Source organism: Microcaecilia unicolor, chromosome 1 (genome assembly GCF_901765095.1).
Source record: "Microcaecilia unicolor chromosome 1, aMicUni1.1, whole genome shotgun sequence".
Lineage (NCBI taxonomy): Eukaryota > Metazoa > Chordata > Amphibia > Gymnophiona > Siphonopidae > Microcaecilia > Microcaecilia unicolor.
Genome location: NC_044031.1, coordinates 396,852,412 through 396,858,411, shown reverse-complemented (window position 1 = coordinate 396,858,411; position 6,000 = coordinate 396,852,412).

Genomic DNA, 6,000 nt, shown 5'->3' with positions numbered 1-6,000 from the left:
AGGAAGGAGTAGGGAGGGCTGGCTTTTTAAAAAAACCCAAGGGAGACATATATACAATTATAAGTCTTTATTTAAGGAACATCAAGTGACTCGACACAGCTGCTGTGTTTTGGCGCTTATGCACCTGCCTCAGGAGTCTTGTGATGTTTCCAAGGTATAATACAAAGTAAGAGCTGTTGTTTAAAGAACAGAACTCAAAGCAAAAGTCGCAATCCAAAAACTCAAGAATAATACCGCAGCAGTCTGAATGGAGCATTGGTCTGACCCAGTATGGCTATTCTTATGTTATCAAATGCTAATCTCTATAAGAGTAGCCATACTGGGTCAGACCAATGGTCCTTCTAGCCCAGTATCCTGTTTTGCAAACAGTGGCCAAGCCAGGTCATAAGTACCTGGCAGAAACTCAAATCGTGGCAATACTCCATACTACAAATCCCAGGGCAAGCAGTTGCTTCCCATGTCTGTCTCAATAGCAGACTATGGACTTTTCTTCCAGAAATTTGTCCAAACTTTTAAAACCCAGATACGCTAACCGCTGTTACCACCTCCTCCGGCAAAGCATTGAGTGAAAAAATATTTCCTCATATTTGTTTTAAAAGTATTTCCATGTAACTTCCTCGAGTGTCCCCTAGTCTTTGTACTTTTGGAACAAGTAAAAAATCGATTTACTTTTACTCATTCTTCACCACTGAGGATTTTGTAGACCTCAATCATGTCTCCCCTCAGTCATCTCTTTTCCAAGCTGAATCTCCCCTCATCCGTCTCTTTTCCAAGCAAATGGGAGAAATCATAAAGTGTACATGATAGCATCCTGATCACCTTTGAAAAGAATTGGCAAGAAGTGATTCTCTGTCACTATATTTTGCTCGCAAATAGGCCTGTTTTATGCATCTATATGGATACTGTGTATCTAAAAGACCTCTTCTTCATCTCTATTGACTGTGCATCAAAATCAATATCATTGGAACATAATCTCCAGTCTTGAAAATGTACTTACTGGGATATTTTCTTTAAGTGATCTTGTGACAGCACTCAAAATGTAGATACTGATTCCTATCTAAGGGTTTCCTGTGTATACTAGTGGCAAAACCCATACTTGAACGTCTAATCAAAATATCTAAAAAAGGGGGGATCTCTACAGAATTGTAGATTATTTTAAACCTGAGATTGCTATCTCTATTGTATTTGTAAAAGGATGAGCACTCAGGTGCTACTGTTCGAAGTTAGCTACCTATAATTTGTCAAATCTGGTGCCATTCCAGTACTCATAGCGGTGCCTTTTATTTCTTTATAAAAGATTTCCAGAAATTTTACATAATTGTTCATCAAGGCAATCTCTGTTAGCTCTACAATGATGTTTGTAGGTATTCAGACTGATATAGGTCTACGACTGAGAACTTCATGCACTAAATCGATGGCTTCTCTTTTGGAGATGTTGATGTACAAAGAGTCTATGGGGCCCTTCACTGAAGTATACTAAGAGGTTAGCACGTGAATTAGCATGTTAAGAACTTCTGCACAAGTGTGCCAACTGTTACTGTGGTGGCATAGAATGTTTGCTTATGCTATTTTACATATTATGTCAGGTTAGAGGGCAGCAACTAGGTGGGTTATGAGTATGGACTGAATACAATTTGTGAGCTGCACACTAACTATCATTTTTGCAGTTAGCACAGGTTCATTTAGCTCCTCCTCAATAGGAGGTGCTATTGCAACCAGCTTTATGATATGTACTAGCTGGTTTCCTGGTCTTTTGCTATGAGCACAGCCATCCTGATAAGAACTAAGTTAGTGGTCACATGTGCATATAAGAGGAGAGGATGATATAATGTAGGAAATGTCCATATATGTATACATATAAAGAATAACAGAACATTACAGGAATATCCATATATGATCATAAGTTAGTTTGGGAGAAGTCACATGATTTCTGGGAAGGCAGAACTTGTAACAGTATTTATGTGATGTCCGGGAGATGTTAGCTGAGCAGTCCTTGTCTTTCAGGGTGCGCACCTGACTGACAACCTGCTCCAGAGAGAAAACAATTATTTTGTATATTGGCTCTGTGAGATACAAATAAAGATATGGCTGATCGCACCTAACTGAGTCTAAGTTTTCTCTCTTATTTTTTTACAGCCTATGAGGCTGTAATGCTTCCCCCCTCCCTATCAGGGCTAGGAGATGGGAGAAAACACAGTGGAAATACGAAATTTCTTAAGAGCTGAACGAAAAAGCTGGAGTGCAGCGACAGTCTGGTGTTTACGCCAGAGTTTCTCAGCACAATGCAGATAACGCCGGAGGCGGAGCCCGGCACAGAACCAGGAAGCCGAGGCATGAAGAGGAAGGGGGAAGGGGGTATTCAATCATCTAGAAGAATGCAAAGAGAGGAGTCCAGGGCAGACATCTGATCAGTAAGGGGCATGGAAGGAGAGTAAGGGGCAATGGAAAGGACGAGTTCTGACAACTGGGTAAGGGCATCGTCAGTGCCTGCGAGTAAAGGAACGTGACTGAGGGGGGAGGGGAAGAAGACGAGAATGGGGAAGATCAAGAGAAAAGGAAATCAAGCGATGGCTAGTCCAGGAAACAGTGAGAGAGATGAGAGCGTTAGCTAAAATACTAAGCTGTGGAGTAGGTAAACATAGGTAAAATTAGTCCTTAACTGATAATTTTCTTTCCACCGGAGACAAGTTTGATTCCCTCACACCACAGCCAGGATTATAAACTGGCACGAACCCACTGCACTAATGTGAGCAGGCTGTGAGGCAGGAGAGGGAGCCAGAGCAAATCTCAGTCAAGTTACCTGAAGGCACACTAGGAGGGGACCAATGGGGGGAGGAAGGGAGGGACCTGGCACCACAAGGCTTACACCTAAGACCCTAAGCCTGGGCCGCCTCAACCCCCAAAACTCTACCAGACCTGGGAGACCAGGCTAGGAGTCAAGCAATCCAGAGATGCAAGGTTAAGACCATCCACCTGCTAGATAGAGCGAATACTGAGGTTAAGGTGGCTGCACAAGACCACATAGAAATTCAGAAGTTTACTTCCCTATCTTCACCTGCTGGCAGAAGGACATAACCCACAAGTATCTGGATTGATCTGTAGGATGCTATGGAAAGGTCAAGTGTGTTACCAGCATAGTGAGTTCTGAAGGATACATGTTGGGTCAGAACATTTTATGTGCACTAGTGCAGTTTTCAGTGCAATAATTGCTAAGTTATGCACACTCATAACAGTTACCACACAACCTTGCTATTAAGGTGCTCTAAGTACAAAAACACAGATAGTGCACTTTAGTAAAGATTCCCTATATCTAAACCCAGCAAGAAATCATCATCATTATTTAACTAAATTTGATTCAAAATCTTTATCCTATGTCAAGCGTTGCATATATATGTATTGTGACAAAGCTAGCACTCGGGGACCCACAGAGAAGCAGCTAATCCCTAAACTATGGTTCCCAGAAGCCCTTGCAAGCAGGAGAAAGGAGGGTAGCCCCAAAAAGGTGGAACGGATTTCCAACCCCAGCAGAGACTCAGTGCTATGGGAGCCAGTTACTCCCTTCCCCACTACAGGAAGAAGGGGAGGTGAAGCTCAGTCCCTTAGCTGCATCGCCAGTATATAATTCCCTCCAGCTGTGAGAGGAGGGAGAGATTTCTGGGTGGCTCCCAGCCACCAGGAGGGAGAGGAAACTGATTAAGAGAGTAGGTGGAGGACGGAAAGGGCCTGCCACTGGAGCTTCCCTGGGTGGGGGAGAGTAAGCGGCCATGGAGTGTGAGAATGTAAATGTAGCCCTGTCCAGCACAAAGGCAGTGTGAGAGGCCACAGGGGTGTGGTGCTGTGAGGTAGGAGGAAAGCTGCCAGCCCTGTTTGGTACAGGGTCCTCCTGGGTGCTGTGAAGAGGACAGGGGCATTAAGTAGTGGTTTCCTTTGAAGAGACTGTTTGTGAAAAGGTTGAATTATTGGGATGCATAGAACAGGAGGCTGAACTTTGACTGAGCCCTTCTGAGGGAGAGGGGAGGTAGTGCAAAGGAAATGGGCCTGAACTGTTAAGGAACTGAATGTTGGCTGGAATTGTGAACCCGGCCTGAACCCTGTTTGTGAACTGCATTTCAATTTTGAGAGTGGAACTGAATTGAGAATAAAGCACTTTAGTCCTAAGTCCGTATGGCAGTCTGGTTCTTTGCTGGAAACCTGTAAGCCTAAACGGGCTGCCAGCCCCAACCCAGAGCGGAGGAAGCAGACCCCTTTACAATATGAAGGACTATGGGAAACATAGAAAGACATCAATGAAAACTGATATAGGTTCTAATGAAGAGTCAATTATAGACCTAGTCTATAAGTGGGCACCTCCTATTAGGTGCTTTGATGCCATGGGTGAAAGCCTATGCTATAATGGCATCTTGATGCTCAGATTTCGTTATAAGATACTAGCATAACCTAGTATCAATGCACCTTACATTTAGGTAGCCACAGTTCCACCAGCTATAGACATGGTATAACTGCAGGCACCTATATGCAACGAGGATGCAAATAACTACAGTATTCCACCCATACCCCTCTTTTGCTGCATCCATGTGAATGCCCCCCTTGAATTTACACATGATGGTGCTCATTTTAGAAGTGTTACTTGTGTTTTGGACATCTTACATTGGCATTTAGAAATCCATATTGCATGGACGTCTAAATTCAGATTTTTCAAAGCTAGAAAATGGACGTCTACCAATGCAGTATGTTCATATGGCAAGGAAGAATGGTATGGGCGTGTTTTGGGTGAGACTAAGGAGGGGCCAAAAGATGGATGTCCAACTTCGATTGCAGACAGGGAAGGGATGTACAAGTTCAAAAAGATGGATGTCCATATTTAGACCTTGTACTTGGCATGTCCAAGTTACAACTGTAACTGAGCAGTTCTCCAGTGAATGGAGATAAAGGAAGTCACAGGAAGTATTTTTGTCCCTAGAATGCTCAGAGGTTTTGTTTTGTTTTTTACAAAAATGACAGTGGGTCTTAAACCAGCAATCTCAGGATCTCTGCTCTATTTCTCAGCTAGCTGTTCTAACCATTAGGCGAATGGCCATTTTATAACATGGATGATCTTCTGCTGTCACGAAGTCCTCCATGGCCTTCTTTTTGTCCCGATCATAATTTGGACATCTCAGTTTGTAAAATGGATAAATGGATGTTTATGCTGGACGTTTCCAGCACATGGACATCCATCTCACATGTATTTTAGAACAGTCTGTATCCTGTTCTAAAATCCACGTGAGATGGATGTCCATTTGTGACACACTGACTGGGACATTAACATGGGCTTGGACGTCCTTTCTAAAACGCCCTCCATGCCATTTACATGCGTCCTTATAGAATGTCACTCTGGTGTTTTGCTGTCACTAATGTGCCTAAATGTACACTTACTCGCAAAAGTGACAGTATCCTGTATTTATGTGCTCAAGTGGCACATAAATGTGGGTGCCCTGTTATAAATAACAGGACACTTGGTTTGCAAAAATTCATACTCTTTAATTGTAAGAAAACCAGCTTCTCCTCCAATATCCCAAAGTCGATCAATATTCTTCTTGAAGCTGAGGGTAGAGACATGGTACATAGGTGTATAAAACGCCCCAACACTTAGTCGATAATGGATCTCAGCAATATAATCATATTTATTAAGAATCACAATTGCTCTGCCTTTGTTAGAAGATTTAATAATGTCATCCTGCTTTCTCAAATTCATGATTGCCTCTTTTTCAGTCTTGGTTAATTTGTAATATATCCTCTGTTTTCTATTCTCCAACTAAGCAATATCTTCAGTAACCATTTGATGAAAAGCCTGGTCAGTGGATCAGAAGGATTGGAAGGCATCCGCCTGTGGTCATATCTTACCACTGAGATATTGGGACCAACAACCAATTCAACTTGCAATTTTCTGGTTAATTTTGAAAGGTCAATTCTGGCATGTAGGGCATTTTATTTGATGGTAGGCATAAAAGAAAGACCGTT